The sequence below is a fragment of the Myodes glareolus genome, chromosome 24 (genome assembly GCF_982192425.1).
Source record: "Myodes glareolus chromosome 24, mMyoGla1.1, whole genome shotgun sequence".
NCBI lineage: Eukaryota > Metazoa > Chordata > Mammalia > Rodentia > Cricetidae > Myodes > Myodes glareolus.
In genome coordinates, this window is record NC_142049.1 from 36834619 (window position 1) to 36847061 (window position 12443).

Genomic DNA, 12443 nt, shown 5'->3' on the forward strand with positions numbered 1-12443 from the left:
GTCATGGTCCTTACCTTGACCTTGGTCCTCTGGCCTTCTCGTGCAAGTCACCAACGACAACCAACGTCACTGCGGGCGGCTGGGACTGCAGCCTTCACCGGTAGGCACGGGATGGGAGGCTGGGCCATTCCCTCTGCCCTTCGGCCATGCGTGCCACAGATGCCACACTGTGAAGACATAAAAGCACGTGACCCCGTTACAGTGGGAGTCATGCTACTGGCTCTGGCGGGGCTTGGGCCCCTTGGTCTCCCTGGGATGATCGGGCCACCAGTGTTCTGCCAGCACCCCTGCTCTGCCCAAACCCTCCAGCACGGTTTGCCAGATGAGTGACAGCAAACTCTTGACGTCTCAGGCCTTGACCTGACCCCGGCCCCCTCCGTGGCCTTGAAGGGGAGCTTTGGCCCTCTCTGCAGCCAATCCACAAATCTCTGCCCGCCCAGCACATCCAGCTACTACAACACCAGCAAGCACACTCTTCCCCAAAATCCTAGAAGCAGCTCTGAATCAAGGCAGCCGGGAAACCGCGGCCCTCCCTGGGGTCACTACCAAGAGCTCTCACACCAAGCGGTCTCCAGCTCAGGCCCTAGGACTCAGATCTCTTTGGCCACGTTCACTGAGCCAACCACGCCTCCTAGTCCATGACCAGCTCTGACAACCTACTGGAAGCTGCAAACCTCTGTCTTGCTAATGCACACGGCCTGAGATCAAACTGCACTAAGCCTTCCTTCCCCACAGGCCTCCACGACCAGAGATGCCTTGCAGACCAACAAGACAAGACCTTCTTTGGAACTCTCTGCCTCGCACGCTGGCCATGTCTCTTCATCTCTCTCTTTCTCCATCTCCATCTCCATCACCGTCTCTGTCTCTGTCTCTGTCTCTGTCTCCTTCTCCGGATAAGGAGGGCTCTGACTGGTTGCCGCTCTCTGACAGTCTCTCCTCAAGAGAAGCCCTGTTCACGAAACCACAAAGTAGGACTGCAAGCCTCAGCACTGTCTCAAGAAATCCAACCTCAGGTGGGACCGCAAGGGTAACCAGGGGAGCCTGACATCTCCCAAGACCACTTGCAAGACTCAAGCCTTCTGATTCCCTGGAATGCAACTCTGCAAGATAAAGTGGCTTTGATTGGCAGATGCCTCTGCTCAAGAGCAGGGGTCTCCAGCCAGCCTTGCTCGAGCTACAAGCTGGCAGCCCAATTGCAATTTTTTTTATGGGAGTCAAAGCTAACCCCAAACAGCACCTCCTAAAACAACAGCACCCTGCTGAGGAACGCTAAACACAAATCTGGACCTTCCTGGCGTTGAGATTGCCTCGAGCCAAGACAGGACCCCTAGTTCCAGGGATGGGACCAAAGGACCTTCACAAATTGGCCCTCCACCAGGAGTCATGCATGTGCGACCTTAGTGTCGGGGTAAATCCCACCCCACCAAAGGCCACGCGAAGGCCAATTTCTGCACAGCTATGCACACCTCCTTCAGGAAGGTGTGAGAAATGTCTCCTATTTCTGCCAGTGACTTCTTGCCGGAGCCCCAGGTCCGGAGACACACAGCTAGGTGGAAATCTGGGACGGGTTTCGGTGGGGTTCGGTCGCTAAGTCTACAATCATCTCACTCAAAAAGTTTTGGGTCTTGCCCTAGTAGACTTGGGGACCCTCCCTGACTACCTTGCGGCTACTCAGCCACAGAAGCTCTCTGTGTCTCCTTCTATCACGCTCCCCGTGGGATTTCAACCACCACGAGAGCCCTGGCCGGCCAGGGCTCAAGGAGCCACATGGCCCAGGTCACTTTCCCACTGCAGCAGCACCCTGGACCTCAGAGACCCTCTGAGCTGCTTCTCTGCGGGCCTGTCACAGACTTGACGTCCAAGCTCCTTCTGAGGTCTCCCCCCAGGGCCTGAACTTTCCCAGAGAGCTGGGAAAAGTGGAGGGGTCCCTCTTCCACCTGCTTCAGCTGCACAGACTGCCATTGTTTGGTTGGGCTCTGCTAGGAGCCCCCGCACCTAGCCTCTCCCTCTGAGGTTCTCAAGGAGGCAAGAGCAGTTCAAGATTCCCGGCTAGCCTCAAATATTCTGCCTTCACCATGGCCACGAGTGCTAGCAGAAGCGTGAAAGACCCAGGCCATCAAGAGGGAGTCAGGCCAGTGCTGGAGGAGGGCAGGAGCAGGGGAGTGGTGTGCGTGCCCAGATCCTACTCCCAGAGGACCTGGGTGACCCAAGGTGCAGGACCTCAGTCTCGATGAGAGCGGCGGTACTGAGTTTTCACTCATTTTGTTCAGCTTTTCCAAGGAATGATTGACTGGGAATCATCATCGATCCAAGCACGCTGGAGGGGTCTGGAGGGGCCTGGCACAGAGACTTTCTGAGGTAGGTCTCCTCTGCGGCCAGGGTGGGTACTGGGGAGTGCGAGAACTGCCCAGACGTGCCCCATCTGGGAAAGGGAGCTTGCAGTGGGTCCCTGTATGGAAGGCAGGAGCACCTTGAGGACCTAAGTCTGCTTCGGGTGCAGACAGGTCTGGATGCACGAATGGGCAGCCCTCGCAGCACCACCAAGACCCGACAATCGTGTGCAGGTGCGTGCAGGTCATGGTCCTTACCTTGACCTTGGTCCTCTGGCCTTCTCGTGCAAGTCACCAACGACAACCAACGTCACTGCGGGCGGCTGGGACTGCAGCCTTCACCGGTAGGCACGGGATGGGAGGCTGGGCCATTCCCTCTGCCCTTCGGCCATGCGTGCCACAGATGCCACACTGTGAAGACATAAAAGCACGTGACCCCGTTACAGTGGGAGTCATGCTACTGGCTCTGGCGGGGCTTGGGCCCCTTGGTCTCCCTGGGATGATCGGGCCACCAGTGTTCTGCCAGCACCCCTGCTCTGCCCAAACCCTCCAGCACGGTTTGCCAGTTGAGTGACAGCAAACTCTTGACGTCTCAGGCCTTGACCTGACCCCGGCCCCCTCCGTGGCCTTGAAGGGGAGCTTTGGCCCTCTCTGCAGCCAATCCACAAATCTCTGCCCGCCCAGCACATCCAGCTACTACAACACCAGCAAGCACACTCTTCCCCAAAATCCTAGAAGCAGCTCTGAATCAAGGCAGCCGGGAAACCGCGGCACTCCCTGGGGTCACTACCAAGAGCTCTCACACCAAGCGGTCTCCAGCTCAGGCCCTAGGACTCAGATCTCTTTGGCCACTTTCACTGAGCCAACCACGCCTCCTAGTCCATGACCAGCTCTGACAACCTACTGGAAGCTGCAAACCTCTGTCTTGCTAATGCACACGGCCTGAGATCAAACTGCACTAAGCCTTCCTTCCCCACAGGCCTCCACGACCAGAGATGCCTTGCAGACCAACAAGACAAGACCTTCTTTGGAACTCTCTGCCTCGCACGCTGGCCATGTCTCTTCATCTCTCTCTTTCTCCATCTCCATCTCCATCACCGTCTCTGTCTCTGTCTCTGTCTCTGTCTCCTTCTCCGGATAAGGAGGGCTCTGACTGGTTGCCGCTCTCTGACAGTCTCTCCTCAAGAGAAGCCCTGTTCACGAAACCACAAAGTAGGACTGCAAGCCTCAGCACTGTCTCAAGAAATCCAACCTCAGGTGGGACCGCAAGGGTAACCAGGGGAGCCTGACATCTCCCAAGACCACTTGCAAGACTCAAGCCTTCTGATTCCCTGGAATGCAACTCTGCAAGATAAAGTGGCTTTGATTGGCAGATGCCTCTGCTCAAGAGCAGGGGTCTCCAGCCAGCCTTGCTCGAGCTACAAGCTGGCAGCCCAATTGCAATTTTTTTTATGGGAGTCAAAGCTAACCCCAAACAGCACCTCCTAAAACAACAGCACCCTGCTGAGGAACGCTAAACACAAATCTGGACCTTCCTGGCGTTGAGATTGCCTCGAGCCAAGACAGGACCCCTAGTTCCAGGGATGGGACCAAAGGACCTTCACAAATTGGCCCTCCACCAGGAGTCATGCATGTGCGACCTTAGTGTCGGGGTAAATCCCACCCCACCAAAGGCCACGCGAAGGCCAATTTCTGCACAGCTATGCACACCTCCTTCAGGAAGGTGTGAGAAATGTCTCCTATTTCTGCCAGTGACTTCTTGCCGGAGCCCCAGGTCCGGAGACACACAGCTAGGTGGAAATCTGGGACGGGTTTCGGTGGGGTTCGGTCGCTAAGTCTACAATCATCTCACTCAAAAAGTTTTGGGTCTTGCCCTAGTAGACTTGGGGACCCTCCCTGACTACCTTGCGGCTACTCAGCCACAGAAGCTCTCTGTGTCTCCTTCTATCACGCTCCCCGTGGGATTTCAACCACCACGAGAGCCCTGGCCGGCCAGGGCTCAAGGAGCCACATGGCCCAGGTCACTTTCCCACTGCAGCAGCACCCTGGACCTCAGAGACCCTCTGAGCTGCTTCTCTGTGGGCCTGTCACAGACTTGACGTCCAAGCTCCTTCTGAGGTCTCCCCCCAGGGCCTGAACTTTCCCAGAGAGCTGGGAAAAGTGGAGGGGTCCCTCTTCCACCTGCTTCAGCTGCACAGACTGCCATTGTTTGGTTGGGCTCTGCTAGGAGCCCCTGCACCTAGCCTCTCCCTCTGAGGTTCTCAAGGAGGCAAGAGCAGTTCAAGATTCCCGGCTAGCCTCAAATATTCTGCCTTCACCATGGCCACGAGTGCTAGCAGAAGCGTGAAAGACCCAGGCCATCAAGAGGGAGTCAGGCCAGTGCTGGAGGAGGGCAGGAGCAGGGGAGTGGTGTGCGTGCCCAGATCCTACTCCCAGAGGACCTGGGTGACCCAAGGTGCAGGACCTCAGTCTCGATGAGAGCGGCGGTACTGAGTTTTCACTCATTTTGTTCAGCTTTTCCAAGGAATGATTGACTGGGAATCATCATCGATCCAAGCACGCTGGAGGGGTCTGGAGGGGCCTGGCACAGAGACTTTCTGAGGTAGGTCTCCTCTGCGGCCAGGGTGGGTACTGGGGAGTGCGAGAACTGCCCAGACGTGCCCCATCTGGGAAAGGGAGCTTGCAGTGGGTCCCTGTATGGAAGGCACGAGCACCTTGAGGACCTAAGTCTGCTTCGGGTGCAGACAGGTCTGGATGCACGAATGGGCAGCCCTCGCAGCACCACCAAGACCCGACAATCGTGTGCAGGTGCGTGCAGGTCATGGTCCTTACCTTGACCTTGGTCCTCTGGCCTTCTCGTGCAAGGCACCAACGACAACCAACGTCACTGCGGGTGGCTGGGACTGCAGCCTTCACCGGTAGGCACGGGATGGGAGGCTGGGCCATTCCCTCTGCCCTTCGGCCATGCGTGCCACAGATGCCACACTGTGAAGACATAAAAGCACGTGACCCCGTTACAGTGGGAGTCATGCTACTGGCTCTGGCGGGGCTTGGGCCCCTTGGTCTCCCTGGGATGATCGGGCCACCAGTGTTCTGCCAGCACCCCTGCTCTGCCCAAACCCTCCAGCACGGTTTGCCAGTTGAGTGACAGCAAACTCTTGACGTCTCAGGCCTTGACCTGACCCCGGCCCCCTCCGTGGCCTTGAAGGGGAGCTTTGGCCCTCTCTGCAGCCAATCCACAAATCTCTGCCCGCCCAGCACATCCAGCTACTACAACACCAGCAAGCACACTCTTCCCCAAAATCCTACAAGCAGCTCTGAATCAAGGCAGCCGGGAAACCGCGGCCCTCCCTGGGGTCACTACCAAGAGCTCTCACACCAAGCGGTCTCCAGCTCAGGCCCTAGGACTCAGATCTCTTTGGCCACGTTCACTGAGCCAACCACGCCTCCTAGTCCATGACCAGCTCTGACAACCTACTGGAAGCTGCAAACCTCTGTCTTGCTAATGCACACGGCCTGAGATCAAACTGCACTAAGCCTTCCTTCCCCACAGGCCTCCACGACCAGAGATGCCTTGCAGACCAACAAGACAAGACCTTCTTTGGAACTCTCTGCCTCGCACGCTGGCCATGTCTCTTCATCTCTCTCTTTCTCCATCTCCATCTCCATCACCGTCTCTGTCTCTGTCTCTGTCTCTGTCTCCTTCTCCGGATAAGGAGGGCTCTGACTGGTTGCCGCTCTCTGACAGTCTCTCCTCAAGAGAAGCCCTGTTCACGAAACCACAAAGTAGGACTGCAAGCCTCAGCACTGTCTCAAGAAATCCAACCTCAGGTGGGACCGCAAGGGTAACCAGGGGAGCCTGACATCTCCCAAGACCACTTGCAAGACTCAAGCCTTCTGATTCCCTGGAATGCAACTCTGCAAGATAAAGTGGCTTTGATTGGCAGATGCCTCTGCTCAAGAGCAGGGGTCTCCAGCCAGCCTTGCTCGAGCTACAAGCTGGCAGCCCAATTGCAATTTTTTTTATGGGAGTCAAAGCTAACCCCAAACAGCACCTCCTAAAACAACAGCACCCTGCTGAGGAACGCTAAACACAAATCTGGACCTTCCTGGCGTTGAGATTGCCTCGAGCCAAGACAGGACCCCTAGTTCCAGGGATGGGACCAAAGGACCTTCACAAATTGGCCCTCCACCAGGAGTCATGCATGTGCGACCTTAGTGTCGGGGTAAATCCCACCCCACCAAAGGCCACGCGAAGGCCAATTTCTGCACAGCTATGCACACCTCCTTCAGGAAGGTGTGAGAAATGTCTCCTATTTCTGCCAGTGACTTCTTGCCGGAGCCCCAGGTCCGGAGACACACAGCTAGGTGGAAATCTGGGACGGGTTTCGGTGGGGTTCGGTCGCTAAGTCTACAATCATCTCACTCAAAAAGTTTTGGGTCTTGCCCTAGTAGACTTGGGGACCCTCCCTGACTACCTTGCGGCTACTCAGCCACAGAAGCTCTCTGTGTCTCCTTCTATCACGCTCCCCGTGGGATTTCAACCACCACGAGAGCCCTGGCCGGCCAGGGCTCAAGGAGCCACATGGCCCAGGTCACTTTCCCACTGCAGCAGCACCCTGGACCTCAGAGACCCTCTGAGCTGCTTCTCTGTGGGCCTGTCACAGACTTGACGTCCAAGCTCCTTCTGAGGTCTCCCCCCAGGGCCTGAACTTTCCCAGAGAGCTGGGAAAAGTGGAGGGGTCCCTCTTCCACCTGCTTCAGCTGCACAGACTGCCATTGTTTGGTTGGGCTCTGCTAGGAGCCCCTGCACCTAGCCTCTCCCTCTGAGGTTCTCAAGGAGGCAAGAGCAGTTCAAGATTCCCGGCTAGCCTCAAATATTCTGCCTTCACCATGGCCACGAGTGCTAGCAGAAGCGTGAAAGACCCAGGCCATCAAGAGGGAGTCAGGCCAGTGCTGGAGGAGGGCAGGAGCAGGGGAGTGGTGTGCGTGCCCAGATCCTACTCCCAGAGGACCTGGGTGACCCAAGGTGCAGGACCTCAGTCTCGATGAGAGCGGCGGTACTGAGTTTTCACTCATTTTGTTCAGCTTTTCCAAGGAATGATTGACTGGGAATCATCATCGATCCAAGCACGCTGGAGGGGTCTGGAGGGGCCTGGCACAGAGACTTTCTGAGGTAGGTCTCCTCTGCGGCCAGGGTGGGTACTGGGGAGTGCGAGAACTGCCCAGACGTGCCCCATCTGGGAAAGGGAGCTTGCAGTGGGTCCCTGTATGGAAGGCACGAGCACCTTGAGGACCTAAGTCTGCTTCGGGTGCAGACAGGTCTGGATGCACGAATGGGCAGCCCTCGCAGCACCACCAAGACCCGACAATCGTGTGCAGGTGCGTGCAGGTCATGGTCCTTACCTTGACCTTGGTCCTCTGGCCTTCTCGTGCAAGGCACCAACGACAACCAACGTCACTGCGGGTGGCTGGGACTGCAGCCTTCACCGGTAGGCACGGGATGGGAGGCTGGGCCATTCCCTCTGCCCTTTGGCCATGCGTGCCACAGATGCCACACTGTGAAGACATAAAAGCACGTGACCCCGTTACAGTGGGAGTCATGCTACTGGCTCTGGCGGGGCTTGGGCCCCTTGGTCTCCCTGGGATGATCGGGCCACCAGTGTTCTGCCAGCACCCCTGCTCTGCCCAAACCCTCCAGCACGGTTTGCCAGTTGAGTGACAGCAAACTCTTGACGTCTCAGGCCTTGACCTGACCCCGGCCCCCTCCGTGGCCTTGAAGGGGAGCTTTGGCCCTCTCTGCAGCCAATCCACAAATCTCTGCCCGCCCAGCACATCCAGCTACTACAACACCAGCAAGCACACTCTTCCCCAAAATCCTAGAAGCAGCTCTGAATCAAGGCAGCCGGGAAACCGCGGCCCTCCCTGGGGTCACTACCAAGAGCTCTCACACCAAGCGGTCTCCAGCTCAGGCCCTAGGACTCAGATCTCTTTGGCCACGTTCACTGAGCCAACCACGCCTCCTAGTCCATGACCAGCTCTGACAACCTACTGGAAGCTGCAAACCTCTGTCTTGCTAATGCACACGGCCTGAGATCAAACTGCACTAAGCCTTCCTTCCCCACAGGCCTCCACGACCAGAGATGCCTTGCAGACCAACAAGACAAGACCTTCTTTGGAACTCTCTGCCTCGCACGCTGGCCATGTCTCTTCATCTCTCTCTTTCTCCATCTCCATCTCCATCACCGTCTCTGTCTCTGTCTCTGTCTCTGTCTCCTTCTCCGGATAAGGAGGGCTCTGACTGGTTGCCGCTCTCTGACAGTCTCTCCTCAAGAGAAGCCCTGTTCACGAAACCACAAAGTAGGACTGCAAGCCTCAGCACTGTCTCAAGAAATCCAACCTCAGGTGGGACCGCAAGGGTAACCAGGGGAGCCTGACATCTCCCAAGACCACTTGCAAGACTCAAGCCTTCTGATTCCCTGGAATGCAACTCTGCAAGATAAAGTGGCTTTGATTGGCAGATGCCTCTGCTCAAGAGCAGGGGTCTCCAGCCAGCCTTGCTCGAGCTACAAGCTGGCAGCCCAATTGCAATTTTTTTTATGGGAGTCAAAGCTAACCCCAAACAGCACCTCCTAAAACAACAGCACCCTGCTGAGGAACGCTAAACACAAATCTGGACCTTCCTGGCGTTGAGATTGCCTCGAGCCAAGACAGGACCCCTAGTTCCAGGGATGGGACCAAAGGACCTTCACAAATTGGCCCTCCACCAGGAGTCATGCATGTGCGACCTTAGTGTCGGGGTAAATCCCACCCCACCAAAGGCCACGCGAAGGCCAATTTCTGCACAGCTATGCACACCTCCTTCAGGAAGGTGTGAGAAATGTCTCCTATTTCTGCCAGTGACTTCTTGCCGGAGCCCCAGGTCCGGAGACACACAGCTAGGTGGAAATCTGGGACGGGTTTCGGTGGGGTTCGGTCGCTAAGTCTACAATCATCTCACTCAAAAAGTTTTGGGTCTTGCCCTAGTAGACTTGGGGACCCTCCCTGACTACCTTGCGGCTACTCAGCCACAGAAGCTCTCTGTGTCTCCTTCTATCACGCTCCCCGTGGGATTTCAACCACCACGAGAGCCCTGGCCGGCCAGGGCTCAAGGAGCCACATGGCCCAGGTCACTTTCCCACTGCAGCAGCACCCTGGACCTCAGAGACCCTCTGAGCTGCTTCTCTGCGGGCCTGTCACAGACTTGACGTCCAAGCTCCTTCTGAGGTCTCCCCCCAGGGCCTGAACTTTCCCAGAGAGCTGGGAAAAGTGGAGGGGTCCCTCTTCCACCTGCTTCAGCTGCACAGACTGCCATTGTTTGGTTGGGCTCTGCTAGGAGCCCCCGCACCTAGCCTCTCCCTCTGAGGTTCTCAAGGAGGCAAGAGCAGTTCAAGATTCCCGGCTAGCCTCAAATATTCTGCCTTCACCATGGCCACGAGTGCTAGCAGAAGCGTGAAAGACCCAGGCCATCAAGAGGGAGTCAGGCCAGTGCTGGAGGAGGGCAGGAGCAGGGGAGTGGTGTGCCTGCCCAGATCCTACTCCCAGAGGACCTGGGTGACCCAAGGTGCAGGACCTCAGTCTCGATGAGAGCGGCGGTACTGAGTTTTCACTCATTTTGTTCAGCTTTTCCAAGGAATGATTGACTGGGAATCATCATCGATCCAAGCACGCTGGAGGGGTCTGGATGGGCCTGGCACAGAGACTTTCTGGGGTAGGTCTCCTCTGCGGCCAGGGTGGGTACTGGGGAGTGCGAGAACTGCCCAGACGTGCCCCATCTGGGAAAGGGAGCTTGCAGTGGGTCCCTGTATGGAAGGCAGGAGCACCTTGAGGACCTAAGTCTGCTTCGGGTGCAGACAGGTCTGGATGCACGAATGGGCAGCCCTCGCAGCACCACCAAGACCCGACAATCGTGTGCAGGTGCGTGCAGGTCATGGTCCTTACCTTGACCTTGGTCCTCTGGCCTTCTCGTGCAAGTCACCAACGACAACCAACGTCACTGCGGGCGGCTAGGACTGCAGCCTTCACCGGTAGGCACGGGATGGGAGGCTGGGCCATTCCCTCTGCCCTTCGGCCATGCGTGCCACAGATGCCACACTGTGAAGACATAAAAGCACGTGACCCCGTTACAGTGGGAGTCATGCTACTGGCTCTGGCGGGGCTTGGGCCCCTTGGTCTCCCTGGGATGATCGGGCCACCAGTGTTCTGCCAGCACCCCTGCTCTGCCCAAACCCTCCAGCACGGTTTGCCAGATGAGTGACAGCAAACTCTTGACGTCTCAGGCCTTGACCTGACCCCGGCCCCCTCCGTGGCCTTGAAGGGGAGCTTTGGCCCTCTCTGCAGCCAATCCACAAATCTCTGCCCGCCCAGCACATCCAGCTACTACAACACCAGTAAGCACACTCTTCCCCAAAATCCTACAAGCAGCTCTGAATCAAGGCAGCCGGGAAACCGCGGCCCTCCCTGGGGTCACTACCAAGAGCTCTCACACCAAGCGGTCTCCAGCTCAGGCCCTAGGACTCAGATCTCTTTGGCCACGTTCACTGAGCCAACCACGCCTCCTAGTCCATGACCAGCTCTGACAACCTACTGGAAGCTGCAAACCTCTGTCTTGCTAATGCACACGGCCTGAGATCAAACTGCACTAAGCCTTCCTTCCCCACAGGCCTCCACGACCAGAGATGCCTTGCAGACCAACAAGACAAGACCTTCTTTGGAACTCTCTGCCTCGCACGCTGGCCATGTCTCTTCATCTCTCTCTTTCTCCATCTTCATCTCCATCACCGTCTCTGTCTCTGTCTCTGTCTCTGTCTCCTTCTCCGGATAAGGAGGGCTCTGACTGGTTGCCGCTCTCTGACAGTCTCTCCTCAAGAGAAGCCCTGTTCACGAAACCACAAAGTAGGACTGCAAGCCTCAGCACTGTCTCAAGAAATCCAACCTCAGGTGGGACCGCAAGGGTAACCAGGGGAGCCTGACATCTCCCAAGACCACTTGCAAGACTCAAGCCTTCTGATTCCCTGGAATGCAACTCTGCAAGATAAAGTGGCTTTGATTGGCAGATGCCTCTGCTCAAGAGCAGGGGTCTCCAGCCAGCCTTGCTCGAGCTACAAGCTGGCAGCCCAATTGCAATTTTTTTTATGGGAGTCAAAGCTAACCCCAAACAGCACCTCCTAAAAGAACAGCACCCTGCTGAGGAACGCTAAACACAAATCTGAACCTTCCTGGAGTTGAGATTGCCTCGAGCCAAGACAGGACCCCTAGTTCCAGGGATGGGACCAAAGGACCTTCACAAATTGGCCCTCCACCAGGAGTCATGCATGTGCGACCTTAGTGTCGGGGTAAATCCCACCCCACCAAAGGCCACGCGAAGGCCAATTTCTGCACAGCTATGCACACCTCCTTCAGGAAGGTGTGAGAAATGTCTCCTATTTCTGCCAGTGACTTCTTGCCGGAGCCCCAGGTCCGGAGACACACAGCTAGGTGGAAATCTGGGACGGGTTTCGGTGGGGTTCGGTCGCTAAGTCTACAATCATCTCACTCAAAAAGTTTTGGGTCTTGCCCTAGTAGACTTGGTGACCCTCCCTGACTACCTTGCGGCTACTCAGTCACAGAAGCTCTCTGTGTCTCCTTCTATCACGCTCCCCGTGGGATTTCAACCACCACGAGAGCCCTGGCCGGCCAGGGCTCAAGGAGCCACATGGCCCAGGTCACTTTCCCACTGCAGCAGCACCCTGGACCTCAGAGACCCTCTGAGCTGCTTCTCTGCGGGCCTGTCACAGACTTGACGTCCAAGCTCCTTCTGAGGTCTCCCCCCAGGGCCTGAACTTTCCCAGAGAGCTGGGAAAAGTGGAGGGGTCCCTCTTCCACCTGCTTCAGCTGCACAGACTGCCATTGTTTGGTTGGGCTCTGCTAGGAGCCCCCGCACCTAGCCTCTCCCTCTGAGGTTCTCAAGGAGGCAAGAGCAGTTCAAGATTCCCGGCTAGCCTCAAATATTCTGCCTTCACCATGGCCACGAGTGCTAGCAGAAGCGTGAAAGACCCAGGCCATCAAGAGGGAGTCAGGCCAGTGCTGGAGGAG

At 56.9% G+C, this 12443-nt stretch overlaps 4 non-coding genes across 4 annotated transcripts; all 4 read right to left on the reverse strand.

Moving 5' to 3' along the window:
* Positions 1-2216: 2216 nt before the first annotated feature.
* Positions 2217-2310, reverse strand: LOC148118154 (small nucleolar RNA SNORD116). Its single transcript, XR_015736477.1, has one exon. It is a non-coding gene; the product is annotated as a small nucleolar RNA SNORD116 (small nucleolar RNA).
* Positions 2311-4790: 2480 nt separating this feature from the next.
* Positions 4791-4884, reverse strand: LOC148118155 (small nucleolar RNA SNORD116). Its single transcript, XR_015736478.1, has one exon. It is a non-coding gene; the product is annotated as a small nucleolar RNA SNORD116 (small nucleolar RNA).
* A 2480-nt stretch (positions 4885-7364) lies between these two features.
* LOC148118156 (small nucleolar RNA SNORD116) lies at positions 7365-7458 on the reverse strand. Its single transcript, XR_015736479.1, has one exon. It is a non-coding gene; the product is annotated as a small nucleolar RNA SNORD116 (small nucleolar RNA).
* A 2480-nt stretch (positions 7459-9938) lies between these two features.
* Positions 9939-10032, reverse strand: LOC148118157 (small nucleolar RNA SNORD116). The gene has a single exon (XR_015736480.1). It is a non-coding gene; the product is annotated as a small nucleolar RNA SNORD116 (small nucleolar RNA).
* Between the last annotated feature and the right edge of the window lie 2411 nt (positions 10033-12443).